Raw genomic sequence first — 18,512 nt, forward strand, 5'->3', positions numbered from 1 at the left:
TGTTCATCTGCAGAACAGGGTTCTCAGTGCCCATCTCCAAAGGAGGACAGCTGATTCAAGCCCAAGATGGGTGTTGAAAATATGGATCAATGGTCACAGAATCTTATTGCGGCAATCACAAAAGATTGCCCAATGCCTTCTGTTATCCTGGATTTAAAAAAAAAAAAATCAATTACAACTTGAAATACATTCGGGCAATATTTCTCAAACTGAGATTCACAAGTTTTGAAATAATTTTTTGATTTGAGGTTTTTCCTAAGATTATGATCTAAGAAGAATAATATAAGAATGTTCTGCACCATTGGGATGACCACCTTATAACCAAATACTGTCTAGAGTTCAACATCTGCATTTGTGCCTCCAAGAGACCCAGTACTAAACAGAGCTATATACAACACTGTACATACATTGTATACAAGGCAATGTACTAAACTGACTGGACAACCAATATAAGGATCAATGGATGGAATCCCAGTCGTAAAAACTAAAAAGAACATTTTTGTCCAGTTCTCCCTAAAATTTCATTGGCATTTTTCATTAGGAATATATTAGTAATCAAAGCTTAACTGAGGTGACTGACTTATTAATCATATTGTGTCTTTAGTGGTAGAAATCTAGAACATGTTTCTCCTTGTATTCACATCCTCCTTTCTGTATGTCAAAAAGAAATAGGTTTTTTTCCGAAATATAGGTCTAAAATATTTCAATTCTCATGTATTATATATTTTGTGTATGTCTGTCTTATTGTGAATGGGATTTTATTTTTTATTTTTTTATTTTTTTATTTTTTTATTACATTTTCCATTAATTGCCTGCATACAGAAGAGTATTGATCTGCATAATTATTTATAGCTGATCCCCCTAAATGCTTATTAGTTCTGATAACTGAGTAATCCTAAATCATTTCACCCAAATGCCCTGAATGGCAGATATCATTTTAACTGATATTATTAACTGAAATTTTTAAAAATCTCTTATTCTATCATGACTTTCATTTGATTCCTTAATATTGTATTTGTTGTAATATACAATTTGGAGACAATTTTATTATAAGATTTATTTTCTAGGATGACATGTCCTTCATATTTCCCAGTATGTTCATTCCAATTTGACAAACATAGGTTTTCAGTTGCTTCCCTTGCTTTTTAGACAGTCTTCTGAATTATTTATTCTGGCCATGTCATGCAGCTTACAGGATCTTAGTTCCCTGACCAGGGACTGAACCTGAGCCATAGAAGTGAAGTGCTGAGTCCTAACCACTGGCCCACCAGGGAACTTCTAAGATAATCTTCTAATTTTTAAATTAGAATTATTTCATCTCCTTTTAAATATGTAAGTCTCATAAGATATTTTATTGTAAACCAGCAATGTAACAGGTTCTAAATATTTATGCTACACTTTGTTTAGTCAGATGCCTTATATTAAATTTACTGATAACATTGAATAATAACACATTGTTTCAGATTCCCAAACAGTGACAGGTCAGAAGCAAAAATCTGGTTGCTATTGGCTGCCCCTGTGCCATGTCAAACTTTGGTTTCAAGCAGCAGAATTTAGCATTTTCGTTCTGTTCACTCACTGCCTTGGCCCAAGGAAATGACTTGGATGAGTGCCCTTCTTTTTTATTCAGAGATGCCATAGATTAATTGTAAAGACTTCCTTTCATCTACATAACAGAATGGATTCAGATAGCCTTTTAAGCTATTATCTGCAGTTTGGAACTTTGTGCTGGAAAGTCAGCAGTTATACAAAAGGGGTCTGTTAGAAACACTGAACAATGAGAGTTTGACATTTTTCTCCTTCTGCCTCCAGAAAAGAACCAAAGCAACTATTTGATTACATTTATGTATTTCATAAAAGAATGTGGGGATATATTCCTATGCCAGCAAGCCTCATGGAAATGACAAAACTGTGTAGCTTATTTAAGGGCTTATTAATACCTCTTATTAATACCTCAGTCCCATTGAGCTGGTGGAAAGAGAACAGCAGCAAATTATTCCATGTGCTCTACTAAGCACCCAAACTGTGTGCTTTCTTAAATGTAAGAAAAACAAGAAGCCATGCAGAATCCAGGATGAACTCAGCCTCACATTGTAAGGGAGAACAGTGAGGGAGGGGGAGAACAGTAAATAGTGTGCAACACACTTAGGTTTTGGCTGAAATAAAGCACCGTGTACAAATACTTTAAACAGAAATTAAACCAAAAAAAAATTTCTTTTGCCCTTCTTTGTAAGTACTCCTTGGTTACAACATCAGTTGTTTTTCCTCTCTTGACTTCATTGATTTTGTGTGAGCCTGCATGCGTGCACATTCTTTGAATATAAATTGCTTTAATTAAAAACCACCTGAGCCAGAGAGCTCAGCTTAACAGGGTGAAGATTTAGCAGAAGGGCTTTCACATCCCAGTTGCCCTTCCAAAAGAGCTGAGATTTTCCAGGACAATCTCTTTGAACCTAACATGAAAACACGTTAGAGCTCTTTTTGGAACAAAGAAATATACATAGGAAATAAAGACATTGTTTTTATCAAATTCTCTTTTTTTAACTCTGACGTAAGCTGGCTAAGAAATAAAGTGTCTCCTTCCCGAGAGGAAAGTGGATCGAGTCTGTTTTCTCCATATCTAATCCTGCTCCCCGTGATGGGTATTATAAAAATGCAGAATCAAGCTTTCCCATCTTCTCTTCCCTGGAGTTTTGTCCCAGTCTTCCTTCATTTATCCAGCACAGGCTGTGAGCCCACAGCTATTGAGCCAGTGTGAATCACGGGCTGGCTAACCAGGGCTGGGTCTGAGCTCCTTTATCTGGACCCTTCTGACACATTATTTATCATATTTATGTAAGCTAGTTCAGCCTCATTCTGGGACAAGGAAGAGTTTTTGGCTGTCAGAGACTGGACTGCTCAGAACACAGAAGAGAATAACAAACCCATCTTTCCTCCACTGTATCGCACCCCAAAGGCCGCCAGGCTAAGACCAATTCAGGGTAAACTCATCATTCCATCTATACCATGTCCTCTGACATACATGGTATGTTTGTGGTGGCCTTCAAGCTTGCTGCTGCATAAAACCAAGAGGTCAACTTCTTCTGGCTCTTTCAGAGCTCACCCATGGCCCCCAAACAGTCCCTCTCCACCCACAGACCCAATTTGTAGATTTGTAATCTGTAATCTGCAACCTTAGATTTGCAGAGACGAGGTCCTTGCTGCATTTCATTGCCTCTGAAGTCTTTCCAGTACCTCCTTTCGGGGGTCTCTCTAGCTTCTGCTCCCTTTGGACCCCCTACTTGCAAACCAGTTCTTGTTCTCCTTCTACCCACATGGACATGATCCCACCCCACCTTCAGTTTTGGATAAAAACTCCAGTCCGTTTATATCCAGTACCAGCCTGAGGTCTTGGAATCCAGTTCAAAGACTTAAGTCCCATCTTCAAGATGCCTAATAACGACACATTTCAGGATATAGGATACACAGAATGTCCAGACTGTGCTCACTGTCTCTCAGAGTTTGTTGTCATCATAATATCAAAAGGAACTGAAGTCTAGTCATGCTACTCAATAGTCTGGTATCTGAGAGCATCTAGTATCTAAGGTATCTAAGGAACATCCAAACCAAGTGCTGACAAAAATCACATGGTTCACTTCATATGAAACTAGCCAAGAACTTCAGTAGATATACAAACAACAGAATGTGTAATAAACTGCCACTTTGAAACTTTTTAGAGTTTAAAATATTTTTTCTACGCTTATTTAGCACCTATTGGTGATGGACAGGGAGGCCTGGCGTGCTGCAATTCATGGGGCCGCAAAGAGTCAGACATGACTGAGCGACTGAACTGAACTGAACTGACATATGGCAGGCGGCAGACTCAGTGGCAGATAACAAATTTGAATGAAGACATAGTTGGTTAGCCCAGGAGCTTTACAATGTCTCGGGGGAAATGAGATGCATCAACAAATAGCAGTGATGCTATAACAAGTGTGAGCCCTGAGGATAGTGGGGACCTAAGGCAGAGCTTAAGAGACCTTTAGTGGAGGGGTTAGGTCATTCTCCAGAAATTTATCAAAGGGCCTGGTTTGTCCCCAACACTAGGAATAGAGTTTAAAGACAGTCCTGGTTTTCAAGTTGCTCACTATCTACCAGGAGAGCAAGATAAATAGATGAATACAGAACAGCATAACACATGATATAATAGGGGGATTGACGATATATAACTGACCAATCTGAACTGACTCCAGTCATAAACTATTGGCTCCATAAATGGCTATACCAGCTGATGAGGAGAGAACTTTGTCCCTAGCCCAGTCTGGTGGATAGGGGGCTCCCTGAAGGAAGTGATGCCTGCTTAGACACTTGAAGGACAAGTAGAAATTAGCCAGGCAAGGTCATTTCAGACAGAGAAGACAGCACGGATGCTTGGTGGAGTGAGAGCACGCTGCATATGCAGGCGAAGGGGCGTAACTTCACCACACAGTCTCGGTGAGCATCCCCGGGGGCTTATCAGAAGCAGGCTCTGTGAAATGAGATAGAAACCATCTAGAAGACATCAGAAGTGACATTTGAAGATAATCAGGACTGGAAACAAAACACACACACACACATGGTACTGCTGTTTATAACCAGAAGCCCAAGATACACCCTGGATAATGAAGACCAACCCCGAGCTGAGGACTAAAATGGGGGAGATATTGGTAAATATCAAGGGAGGCAAGGATGGAGAGTGGGAAACAAGAAAACAGGCTACCTCAGGAAAGGCCTGAAAACATTTACCAAAGGGAAAAAGAAAAAGGTAAACACCAAGCCTTAAAAAGGATCCAATTATAATTGAATTCACAACTTAAATAAAGATAAAATAATAAGACTGAATGCACACATGGAAAAATAAATGGAAAATGAGTATACCCAGTGTAACAAGTATAGCAAGCATCTGTTGCTTCTGCCAGCCCAGACCCATCCCCATCGCCTCCCAGGCCACGCAGTTCACATGGACCTGATCGCCTGGCCTGCCCTTAGCCACAGGCGTGGGAATATGACCCAAGCCTGTCCATGGTAGCCCATCCCTCGGGCCCCAGGGATGGGTTCTCTGGTGAGCATGTGATATAGAGCATGTGATCTCAGCATGGCAGAGACTGCCTGGCTGGGTCTCTGCCAGCACTTTCCTTGTGGAGTTCAATGGAAGGAGCTGTTCCTTACTGGAAGTTGAAAGCAGGTTGCATGTGAAACTTGAGATGCTGAAAACCATCTTCATCAATGAGAGATGGGGTTTTAATTACATCATTTCAGACTCTGCAGCCCTGTTATTTGTACTAATTCCTGTTTTAGCTCATTTCAACTGGAGTCTGTTGCTTGCAACTGAAAAGTTCCCGATTAACTCAAAAAAATTTTCAGTCGCTAAAATAATGATCTTCAGTGACAGGCATTCTGGACAGTTCCTAAGAACATCCCTAAATGACTAGATCCTACATATACTAAACTCTCGCAAATGGCAATACTGAAAGTGAGAGCCAGAGAGAGCATTCACAGAAAGCCCTCAGTTCTGGTTTATTATAGAATTTCTGGAACCAAAAATTTATACAAAATTTACACAAAAACTTCTGAGTCAGAAACATGACCTAATTTTTTTTTTCCCCCAGTTCAGGATGGCAGAGTAAAAGGATGTGTGCTCATCTCCTCCTGTGAGAGCACCAAAATTGCAACTAGCTGTTGAACGACCATCAACAGAACACTGGAACCCACCAAAAACAGGTACCACACATCCAAAGACAAAGAAGCTTCAGAGAGACATTAGGAGGGGCACAATCATGATAAAATCAAATCCCATACCCATCAGGTGGGTGACCTACAAACTGGAGAACAGTAATACAAATAGAGAAACACGGCCAACTGATGCCTTCACTCCACAAATACTTATTGAACAGGTCCAGGGCCAGCACTGTGCTGGGTGCTGGGAGGAAACAGCATCCACACATAGAGAGAAGCACAGTCTAGAGAGACAGACATGTGAACACGAGCAGTCAGAGCTGTCGTTTAGGGAAAACAAAGTGCTGTGGGAGCTCAAAGGAAGAAGCAAACAGCTTCCTTCCCTCCAAAGTAAAGACAACCCTTCCGTTTCAGTGGAGAATAGATCACAGACATGCTCAACTACCACATTCACTTGAAGCGTGTTAGTTATGGCTCAGGCTTTGAGATGCTTCCACACTGAAGTGGAAGAAGGGGAAGCTGTACTTGTCAAGTTCCCACCCTGCGCCGGGCATGGTTACGCCTCTGTGTTAACTCAGGTGACAAGGTGCTCTGTGACATGATGGAAGTACCAGGGCCTTGACATGCTCTGAGAGCCTCAAGAAGACAGTTCAACATCTAACCAGTCTGACAGTCCTGGTGATTTAACTACTACTGACTCAGTCAAAATGTAAGGAGGGTCAGGGGCAAAGAAGCCAGTAATCAAGGCAATTATAATTTTAATGCAAAAAAAAATCCAGGATAAACAAAATATCCACATTTTAAATAAAGATGAGATCAGACCCTGCACTTGAGTGACTCAGCCTCACTCACCTCCCTCCCCTTGCTCCAGAGATGGGGGTTCTGTGCATCTTGTAAGCTTTGTCATCTCCTGTCTGTCTTCCTGTCCCAAATGGCAAAATTGTCCTCAAAATGGGTGTGACTCATGTGCCCATATTTGGGGACAACAGGATCATGTGAAGTCAGAAACTGCCCCTACACACTGGGCCTCCTATGGAGAGAGGGAGCACCTAGGGGGGCTGGCACTGAGGGTGGAGCCCAGTCTCACTGCTGAGATATGGAGAAGGCTTGGGTAGAGGGTGAGGAGACTGTGTGTCCTCTGAGAAGACCTCGCTCGCCAGGATTATTAAAAACACCACCAGGGACTTCCCTGGTGGTCCAGTGTTTGGGAATCTGCCTTGCAATGTGGGGGACATGGGTTCCGTACCTGGTCAGGAAACTAGGATCCCACATGTGTGTGTGTGTGTGTGTGTGAGAGTCTCTGTCAGGTCCAACTCTTTGCAACCCCGTGGACTGTAGCCTGCCAGGCTCTTCTGTCCATGGAATTCTCCAGGCAAGAGTACTGGAGTGGTTTGCTATTTCCTTCTCCAGGGAATCTTTCTGACCCGGGGATTGAACCCAGGTCTCCTGCATTGCAGGCGGAGTCTTTACCCTCTGAGCCACCAGGGACTCTCGCATGCCTTGGGACAAGTAAGCCCTGGTGCCACGATGAAAGATTCCTGCATGACCCAATGAAACACTAGACCCTCTTGAGCAGTGATGACCCTCTCTAGTTCCCTGATGGGATTAGTCAAAACCTCTCAGGAGTTTTGCAGACACCAGTAAGGAATGAAATTCTCTAATTCCCTCCATTTCTCCTCTCTCCTCAGTCCTCTACTCCAGCCCAATTTTCTAGGAGCCTTTGGGGCCAAGAACTCCATGAACAGAATTGTCCTCACCAGGTTCCATGCAAAGCAAAGGGAATGAGGCAGAACAGAGGATGAGATGGTTGGATGGCATCACTGACTCAATGAACATGAATTTGAGCAAACTTTGGGATATAATGAAGCCTGGCGTGCTACAGTTCATGGGGTCACAAAGACTCAGACGTGACTTAGCAACTGAATAACATCAATAAGCTACCAACTCAGAGGTCCCTGGAGAGAGATTGGAACCTGAGATCTAGCCAAATTCTTCTAAACCATCCTTTTTTTTTTTTTTAATCTACAAATTGAAGGTAATATTTGTTGCCTTGCTATATCAAAGTGTTCCTAAAGAAAAAAGGGCTAAAAAACAGAAAATGCTTCAGATATAAGAAATTATTCTGTATATTTAGCTACAGAATTTTCCAAAAGTTATTTTTAACTTGCTTTTAATAAAAAATAAGGGTGGGAAAGTTCTTGGCATTAGCTGTGATTTGTCTGAATGGGGAAGCATGACACTTCATTATCCACAATAAAATAACCAAAATAGCTGACATTTATGTGCCACACATCATAGTAGGTTTGTGTATATTATCTTATTTAAAGGTAGGATTTTTTTTTTTAAATAATGGAGTTCAAAGAAAATTAAAGGGAATTTATGTATCTTATATTTATTAAGAGACTCATTCATTCATTTGACAAAAACTTATGAATGGATAAATGAAGATACAGTCTCTTTATATCTACATGTTTAAGGCCTCATGAGATTTCATGTTATCTTAAAAGATTTTGGAGTCATTTATGAAAAAAGCAATTTAACCAATAGTTGGATTATACTGACATGAAAAGTTATCTCAGGCTCTGAACTCAAGAGTCAAATGTTATTTCCCCTATTGATACCTTAAAACCCCATGCAGTTTTTTACATTTTGACTTTTGACTTTTGATGGATGGTCTCCACTCTTCCTGGAAATCATCATAATGCCCTCATGTAGTTCATGCAAAGCAGTCATTCAAAAACATTTAGTTAACACCTACTGTGTTCTAAGAATCTTGTGTTGCTAGCTGCTGAATCAACAGGACTAAATATAGCCCAGCTTTCATCTATGAAGAGATCATTGTTAAATGAAGACACACACAACAATTGGGCTTCCCAGGTGGCTTAATGGTAAAGAATCTGTCTGCCAATGCAGGAGACGCAGGTTGGATCCCTGAGTCAGGAAGATCCCCTGGATAAGGAAATGGCAACCCACTCCAGTATTCTTGCCTGGGAAATCCCATGGACAGAGGAGCCTGGTGGGCTACAGTCCATGGGGTGGCCAAAGAGTTGGACACATCTTAGCGACTAAACACCACCGCCACAAACAATTACAGTTCCTTCTGATATGTGGCAACAGAGAGGAACACACAAAATGGGCATGAAGGATCCAAACCACAGATTCTGTATTCTTCACATTCTAGGGAAGAAAGAGTACAAAACTCACTTTGTAACAACACCAAATGATGTTTTCAGATGATCAAGAGAAAGATCTACAACCAAGTGAGAAAAAAACTGAAGTTGGCGCTTGGAAACCTCATCAGGAAGTGTGGATTAACACACTCTTGAGAGATGTCCCTCTCACCCCAGCATGCAAGGCTCTTGGAGTCAGATGGTGAGATCAATCACTGAAGCATCGGATTTCGGAGCCAGCTGGGAAGGACTGGCTGGACTCCAGCTCTATGGAATGGCCTGGGAGGGGCAGCCCTCTGGATAGGCATCCTGCACTGTTTGCTTAAAGCCCTTAGAGCATGTGCTGTGGGCAGCAGCTGACCCATCTAGGACACCCCCGCCCCCGTGCCTTTCCCAGGTGTTCTGGTAAAAACTGGGGAAAGGAGAAGGGAGAGAGAAACAGAGCACAGAGGGAACTCTCAATTGAGTGAGAAAAATGAACTCTCTAGCTCACTAAGCCACAGAGCATCCATTTAAAACACTAAGGCAACAACCAGGGAGCTGCAAGTCCTCCCCAGTTAGCCCTTTATTTTGGCCTTGGCTCCATGAAATAAATAACTGACACCCAAACAATTCAAGTCACTTGGAAATAGCCCCCTTCCTATTCTTGCCAATAATTGTAATTATTTTCCCACACATGATTTGAGAGCTGTTGACCGTCCATACCTTATCCAATGAACATTCTGCCTAACTGTAAAAATCTTGTTGCTAGAACAGGTGGATATTCAGATGTAAGAAATCCGAGGCCCAGGCCAATCAGCTGAATTGTCCCACAGGAAGTTGGTGGTAGAAGACCTAGAAGACCATAGCCTAGTGCTGGATTCCTTACCGAGGGCTTCGGTCAAAAGGTACAAAATACTGAAGGAGAAAGAATGAGAGAGATTAATTTGTGAAAGGTTTTCTATATGTTAACAGGTTTCATGTACCTTTTTTTTTTTTCTTGGCAAGGCTGGGGTCATCCGCTCAGTCTCTGACTGCGCCTCAGATTTTTTGCTTCTGGGAGAACAGCCTTAAGGCTCAGCCTGAGAATCTTGCATACACTCCCTGGCCTCCTCACCTCCATTACAGAAGGTTTGCCTGGAAGCTGCCCAGGCCAAATCCTCCTCAGGGAAGGGAGAGAATCCCACCCGCAGAGCTCAGGGATCTCCCACCACTTCCAGCGCGCATGTGCACCCTGGTTCTGGCAGAGACCATCGCTGGAATTTAGCAAGAGGCCTGCAGGGTAATTACTATTGCTGTGGGGCTGACAGCTGTTAAGGGCTCATTAGAGAGTGTCAGTTTTCCACAGGCAACTACATTTCTGAGAAAAGGATCTGAACTTAGGGGGAAAAAAAACAACAACCCACAAACCGAGCAGCTCCTTCTATTTCAAGAGAACAAGTTGTTGAACCTGAAGTGGCAAGAGAGTTCACCAACCCCTTGATCTCCCACTTCTGGCACGTTCCAGCCACACTGGGCTAAGATGTGGGTCTGGACTATAAAATAAGCACTTCCCCTGCCCGCCTCCAAAACACATGCTGAGAACATGGTGAACTGCCTTAGGAATTCTTCACAATCAAGGAGGAAGTCAGGGAGACTTGGGTTTGAAAGATGTGGCCAGCCATTTATGGCACATGCTGGGATATCCGTTTATCACCTTGTATTTGGGAATGTTAGCAAGTACATGTACAGTGACTGGTGTTTTGAAAGAAATGAAGGAGGCATGAGATGCAACCCCTGCCCTAGAGGAGCATACAATCTGGAATGAGGGCTAACTCCTTGGATTCAAAGACCAAAACAAGACTCAGTAGTACACATAATTCAGAGATGGTATCCCATGGCCCTTAGAGAGCCTAGGAAGCAGAGAGATCACTGGAGGATGGAAAGTCGTCCTAAGTCTCCCTTTCTTCAGGCCCTCTGTAGATGCTGTCCTCCCAGGAGTCTATCCCAACCCTCTTGCTCAGTCTGACTCTTCGGGTGGTTCCGAAGAACCCAGTTTAGGACTCTCTCAGGTGCTACTGACACGTACACTACTTGAATGAGTATTAAGAGAGTGGGTCTCATAGAGAACATATTTGTGACTGTCAAGGGGGATGTGGGGACAGCAGAAAGATGGAGTGTGAGTTTGGGGCTAACAGATGCAAACTATTATATACAGAGTGGATAACAATGAGGTCCTACTGTACAACATGGAGAACTATACTCAATATGTGATAAACCATAATGGAAAATAATATATTCATATATGTGTGTATGTGTGTACAGAGGATGAGATGGTTAGATGGCTTCACCGACTCAATGGACATGAGTTTGGGTAAACTCCGGGACTTGCTGATGGACAGCGAGGCCTGGCATGCTGTGGTTCATGGGGTTGCAAAGAGTCAGACACGACTAAGCGACTGAATTGATGTGTGTACATATATATGAAGAATCTATATGTATCACTGAATCACTGTTGTACAGCAGAAATTAACACAATAATGTAAATCAACTATAATTTTAAAAAGTTAAAAAAAAACACAAAACACTGGGTCTCCATCCTGGCAGCACATCAGAATCACTTGGGGACCTTTAGAAATTACCTTTGCCCAAGTTCCATCCCAGGTGAGGTGCCCAACATCAGATTCCGACGTGCAGCCAGCTGGAGAACCACTGGTTTAAGTGACAGAGGGTAATTTGCAGGCTCACCGAGGAAACCACAGGAAAGGCCCGGAGGAGCTGCCCATAGGCACAGCTGGAACCAGGACACTGAACACAGATTTCTGCTCCCCTGCTCACTTTCCCACCTATCTGCTGCATCTTCTCAGGGCACTGCCTCTGCGAGGTGGGACTCATCACCAGTAGAAGCTCCGACTCATGCTTTAGCAAACAGAGAGGATAGGGCTTCCTTTCCTTGGGTCTATATTGAATCCTCAAACTTCAATTTTTAAAAAAGGCAAAACTCTTGATTGGCTCATGTGCTACCCTTTGACCTGTGTTGAGATATTATCATTGGTCTAGCTTGGTTCATGTTCATGTGGCTCCCTCTGAGGAGGACTGCTGGGGAGACTAAAATAAAGCCTTGCTGTTCAAAGTGTGGTCCATGGGCCAGCCATGTAGCCATCACCCATGAGCTTGTTACTCATGCAAATTCTCAGGCCCCATCTCAGACCTGCTGACTTGGAACCTGCCTTCTAGCAAGATCCCCAGGTGACTTGTATGCACGTTAAAGCTTGAGAAGGACTTCTCTATGCCCTGCTATCAGTTTCTCAGGTTAGTGAGAATATAGGTATTCATTTCTCTTGGTTTTATGTCAAAGCCTCAGAAAAAAGATGTCATCATTTCCCCTCTGCCGCTCCTGCCAGCAGCAGTACCAACACCTGGTCTTACCCGGTTGGTAAGAAAATCAATTAAGCTCCTGGCCCTATGTCTCTTTCTCCTTCTTAAAAGCTGGCTCTGATCAGCAGACTGGGGTCTGTGGTTTTGTTGCAGTAGCTGATATGGAAGAGGATGTGGCACTCTGGGCCAAATAGGATCCAGCAGCTGGCGCTTATCAGTCCCACCCCACGACACACACAGATGTGTCCACGCTGACCTTCCTGGCCGAGGACATGTAGGAACTCAGAGCTTCCCATGGGAATGGATGACGGAGCAAGGAAGCGAGAAGGTTGATGTAGGTGTGATGGCATCCCGCTCATTACTTCTGAGTGCAAAGCCCCAGCTTCATCTCGGCCAGTCAGCAAGGGGGATTTGCCTCTGAAACCCGGAAGCCCATAGGAAGCACAAACATACAGTTCAGGCATTTGGTCACTCTGTTTGCTCAGTGACGCTTTAAGCCCCCCTGGAGGACACCATTCTCATGTTCAGTGCACTCCAGAGGCCTCAAGCCCACCTTCTGTGACTTGAAGGTCAGCCAGATTTCCCCCCTTACCTTTCCCTCCCCCTATCCATTTCCTTTCCTGCTCCAAGAGGAAAGGGTAAAAATTAGTGGGCATTCAGTAAATATTAGTTGAAGAAATAAATAGATGAATAAATAAACAAATGAATGTTTTCATATTTTTTGAGCAAAGGGAGTTGACCTTGGCTTTCATCTGCACTGATGGATAAATAGCTTTACTTCTGGGAAACTACATAGAATGACCATATAAAAAAAATCATCACTTCATTTTTGTTAATATCTTTCCTATATCTCCACCGTCCACAAACAAGAAATCCTCTATATATTTGTATTCTAGAGCCTTGGATTTTTATTCTCCTTACAGGAAAAGCCTACCTTTGGTCTCAATGGTTTCTTACGAGCAATGGCCCTAAAGGATGAAGATAATTTCTCCACAACTATTTGAGTACTTTATCCCAAGCAGAAATATATTTCTATCCACTTATTCCAGAGGACATTTAGCACTGAGAGCTGGCCTAACTACTTCATCTTATAGAGGAGGCAACTGAACTTCAGGGAGAGACTGGATATGTCCAAGACCCCACAGCTATTCATAGTAAGAGGCAAATTGGGAGTGTCCTGAGTTCTGATATAGTTTTTCCTTTAATTCCACAGTGCAGCCTATTGACTGCCCTAGTATTTGCCCTCAAGTCAGGGGCAATGGTGTGGCCACTTTCCTCTGACAAGAAGCAGCCTATGAAAGGGCACCCCATGTATTCAGTCCAGCAGCTCCACCTCTAATGGGGGCTGGGGGAGGATGGACCATGCAGAATTCCAGTGGCCAGTTCCACATCAGCCCCAAAGTTACTGATCTAATGTTCCAAAAGCTCTTTTTTTTTTTTTCTCTCTCTCTCCCTTACCCAGCCTAAGCAGCAATAGAGAGAATTTTGCTCAGACTTTCCAAGATAACTTCCCTTTGGGCTGACACCAAGCATGTGTAGCTTCAGGCCAAAGGAATATTGGGAAGTTTATGAGCCACTAAAAATAGACAGTTACAACAGAAACTCCCTCCGACTTCTGCCATTTTCCCTGTTGGCTGCACAAATACGGAGGCCAGACTCTAACCATGAGAGGTAGAAAAAAGCATCCGCATAGCTCCAAGCTATGGTATAATCTGAGTGAAAGTAAGTTTTAGAAAGAACAGTGCCATTTCAGGAATGAGAAATAACATACCTGGAGAATAGAGGACCCACTGGGTCATCATCTGGTGCTGAACCTGTCCTCCCATAGCCAAGGAAGGAATGGCAAGACAAACCCACAGCCAGAGGGGCAAACCTAGCATAGGCCACAGCTGGTTTGCAGGTTCTCATTTCTTTGGGGGATGAAAGCCAAGTTTAATCATAATATGGGTTCAAAAACATTTCAGAAGATCTCCAATAGGACAATTGGCTTCTCTGAAGTACACTGGGGCTGGTCATATGCACTGTCTTTTGCTTTCTGCCTGGTCTAGGTCTGTACCTGGCTGTTTTAAAGGTTCTGTTTCATTTTAGTCACTTTATAGAGTCTGGAAAATAGCCAAGTTAAGTACGGTCTTTAGGTCCCAGTGTACCTGGTTTCCTGACAGTCACATACCAGGAGTCCCTGAAATACACTCCAGTAAGGTGAGAGCTATAATTTGGTGACTTAGGTTAACCCAGTGTCCGCGAGGCCTGTGCAGCACTCCATGCAGCATTAGGATGAAAATAGAGAATCCCACCAAAAAATGAGGATCCACTCAAGTGCTTCAGAGAAACCAGTTGTGTGTTTGCCTGGTCCTAAAGCAAATACTTTCATGGCCCTTGCTGTATAGGTGTGAAACATCTGAAATTACTCAAAGTGAGAAAAAAAGAATAACAGAAACAGAAGAAGAGAAAGTGTCTCTTTTCAGTCCACTTTGTCCAGAAGCTAACTGGGCCCTCATGTACTTCTCCACGTTCTGGTTCTCCTCCAGAGGAATACTATAAAGTTGTACATGTTCCAAGCATCACCTGAACATTCCTTGCACCTGAACTCTGCTTGGATCCTCTGCACTGACCACTGACCCAATGTAAGATGGCTCTCTTCTTTCTATTTTTAAAAACTCCCAGAGGAGAAGCAGCAGAACCTTCTTTCACTGGTCATTTTAGTATTTTAACAGCTCTTTAGAGAAAATCAAATCATCCTTATTTCTGACCCAAACCCCTCACGCTGCAATTTAAATCCATTTCTTCTTGTTTGGCCTTGGTAAATATAGGAAACACCTGGAACCCCTCATGTGTTTACTGCACAACTGTCTCAAGTTTCCCATTTTATTCTTTTTTTACCTTCTTAGCCACCTCTTCTGAGTCCTCTTCAAATTCTTTATCCCCCTTTTTTATTATGGAAGAGAGGTGGTTATAATAATATGTAGTCCCCATGTAGGAAAGATATATATATATATATATGTGTGTGTGTGTGTGTGTGTATGTGTGTGTAAGTATATATAATTATGCAATGTAAATAATATTATTTATGTATATATAATGCAAATAATATTATATAATACAATTATATGCATTAGCTTATTTGAGCCTTTAAACCACCATTCTGTGTGATGAAGGAAGCACTATTATTGTTTCTGTTTTGCAGGTTAAAAACTCCAGGAGTTGAAGTGAATTGCTCAGGGTCACAAACCTAGTCAAGCAGCTGGACATGGAGCCAGCAGACTTAAGTTTCCTAATGCCCAGGCAGGACTCTTTCATGATACCCTCTCATCTGTGTTTCATGGTAAATCCTGCATCAAGTAGGACTATGTAGACCAGGCCCCTGTCAAGACCCAAGACCCACTGTTCCTCTGCACTCTGTTCACACTTGACTCAGAGCCGGTCAAATACTCTGGTTCCAGTTGTTTTTTATTCCTGGAGAGTGAAGACCCAGTCCTACTCACTTTGTGTCCTTGCACCTTACTGAATAGCTTGGCAGCTGTAGGTGCTCAACAAGTGTTAAGTAGAATGAATGAATAATGAATGATTTAAATAGAGTGAATAAATGAATGACAAAAGCATCACAGGAAGGCACAGAGGAGGGTGTTTATGCAATCAACTCTACTACCACAAGCAGGCTTAATAAAATAAAATGTACAATTACACAACTCCTTTAGAGCATTAAACGAAGCTTCCGACTTGATACTTTTCATGAAATAGGCTTTACTAGGCAGGGTACGTTACCGATTATTTTACCATTCAAATCACAAGCAGGTATTGTCATGGCTATAAAATATTAAAATATATACAATACTAATGTTAAATATTAAATCAGTTGTTTCAAGTAACTTCAAATCCTGGAAATTCTTTTCACTTGTTAATGGATAGTCATATTCTCCATGGTCAAATGACTTCTACTTTCTTTTCAAGAACATTTCCAAATAATAAATGCCTAATCTATCACTAAGTACATGGCAAATATTTATTGTCCACATTGACAGGTCATATTTTTATTCCTGACTTCCCCTAGAAAGCTATATAGGATAATTCAGCTCAACATGTATGGAGCCTTGCCAATACTTTTCTTCCCATTAAAGATTACAGTATATTAGAAAGCCCAACCTCTGTTTAGAGAGTGACCTGGCTTTTAACTTCTTCATGGCTTGGAAGAAGTTAAAGTTTAAATAATTAAAACTAAATATCAGAGCTAGGGTTTACATCTAAAAGCATCATTTTAATCTAAGCACTTCATATATTTGGAAATTTATGTTCCCAATGGCATACTGTAAAAATGGTCTTATTCTCTGCCTAGGGAAAATTTGCATTCGGTTGTCTAGTCAGGCAGGGTTAGCAAATCAGGAGTCAGCAATGCATCCATAACAGCGTCTTCTCACAACTAATGAAAGTCTTAAAGACCAAGTACTTATAATATTTGAATTCTCTTCCTATTTTTATCCACTGTGAAAACTGAAGAGGAAGAGTGGTATTTGATGTTTTTGCTAAAGTACCATTATAGGATTAAAAGAAAAAAGGCAAAGGCTGAGTAATTGTTTATCTAATTATTTATGGCTTCTTATCTAAGATCAAATTTTTTTAGGTTCTCCTAAGGGAGAAGGGAAGCGGTTGTTTCCTGTACACAAAACTTGCTTTGTCACAATCAACAATTTGGAGACCATAATAAGCAGTGTAGGACCTGATGGTTTCTTCATTAGAAAGTGCTCCTGAAAGACTCTGAACTGAGCTCTTTGATCTTGACAAGCCTGAAGTTCCCTTACTGGCACCCATCATGATGCTCAACACTGCAGGAAGGGAAGAAATTGCTGGCATTTGCAAATTCTTACCACCTGGAGATCCCCTTTGACTATGTTCGATGTGAAGAAAAGAGGATAGAACATTTCCTACAAATCAAAGACTAGACTTTAACCTAAAATGTCATAGACTGGACTACAATTTGGTACCAAAGACATCTTAGCAAACTGGAGAGAGAGCACCATAATTTTTTTTAAATTTATTTATTTGTTTTAATTGGAGGCTAATTACTTTACAACATTGTAGTGGTTTTTGCCATACATTGACATGAATCAGCCATGGGTGTACATGTGTTCCCCATCCTGAACCCCCCTCCCACTTCCCTCCCCATCACATTCCTCAGGGTCATCCCAGTGAACCAGCCCTGAACACCCTGTCTCATGCATCGAACCTGGACTGGTGATCTATTTCACATATGATAATATACATGTTTCAGTGCTATTCTCTCAAATCATCTCACCCTAGCCTTCTCCCACGGAGTCCAAAAAACTGTTCTTTACATCTGTGTCTCTTTTGTTGTCTCACATATAGGGTCATCGTTACCATCTTTTTAAATTCCATATATATGCATTAATATACTGTATTGGTGTTTTTCTTTCTGACTTACTTCACTCTGTACAATAGGCTCCAGTTTCATCCACCTCATTAGAACCGACTCAAATGCATTCTTTTTAATACCTGATTAATAGTCCATTGTGTGTATGTATCACAGCTTTCTTATCTATTCATCTGCCGATGGACATCTAGGTTACTTCCATGTCCTGGCTATTGTAAACAGTGCTGTGATGAACACTGGGGTACACATGTCTCTTTCAATTCTGGTTTCCTAGGTGTGTATGCCCAGCAGTGGGATTGCTGGGTCGCATGGCAGTTCTATTTCCAGTTTTGTAAGGAATCTCCACACTGTTCTCCATAGTGGCTGTACTAGTTGGCATTCCCACCAACAGTGTAAGAGGGTTCCCTTTTCTCTGCACCCTCCCCAGCATTCACTGTTTGTAGACTTTTTGATAGCAGCCATTCTGACCAGTGTGAGATGGTACCTCATTGTGGTTTTGATTTGCATTTCTCTGATAATGAGTGATGTTGAGCATCTTTTCATGTGTTTGTTAGCCATCTGTATGTCTTCTATGGAAAAATGTCTGTTTAGTTCTTTGGCGCATTTTTTGATTGGGTCGCTTATTTTTCTGGAATTGAGCTGCATGAGCTGCGTGTATATTTTTGAGATTAATTCTTTGTCCGTTGCTTTGTTTGCTATTATTTTCTCCCATTCTGAAGGCTGTCTTTTCACCTTGCTTATAGTTTCCTTTGTTGTGCAAAAGCTTTTAAGTTTAATTAGGTCCCATTTGTTTATTTTTACTTTTATTTCCATTACTCTGGGAGGTGGGTCATAGAGGATCCTGCTGTGATTTATGTCAGAGAGTGTTTTGCCTATGTTTTCCTCTAGGAGTTTTATAGTTTCTGGTCTTACATTTAGATCTTTAATCC

At 42.0% G+C, this 18,512-nt stretch overlaps 1 long non-coding RNA gene across 5 annotated transcripts in view; it reads left to right on the forward strand.

Annotated features, from left to right (window-relative positions):
* LOC139038040 (uncharacterized) overlaps positions 1 to 18,512 on the forward strand; it is a 49,002-nt gene that overhangs the window by 19,078 nt on the left and 11,412 nt on the right. Inside the window, exons 2-5 of one of the 5 annotated variants that reach the window (XR_011490951.1) lie at positions 5,628 to 5,739; positions 8,928 to 9,066; positions 9,621 to 9,751; positions 12,354 to 13,416. This is a non-coding gene — a long non-coding RNA (uncharacterized lncRNA). Of the gene's footprint in view, positions 1 to 5,627; positions 5,740 to 7,382; positions 7,892 to 8,927; positions 9,067 to 9,615; positions 9,752 to 12,353; positions 13,417 to 18,512 lie in introns of those variants that run through there. The other 4 variants (XR_011490950.1, XR_011490952.1, XR_011490953.1 and 1 more) reach the window with 4 other exon arrangements.

Source organism: Odocoileus virginianus, chromosome 13 (assembly GCF_023699985.2).
Source record: "Odocoileus virginianus isolate 20LAN1187 ecotype Illinois chromosome 13, Ovbor_1.2, whole genome shotgun sequence".
Classification (NCBI taxonomy): Eukaryota; Metazoa; Chordata; class Mammalia; order Artiodactyla; family Cervidae; genus Odocoileus; species Odocoileus virginianus.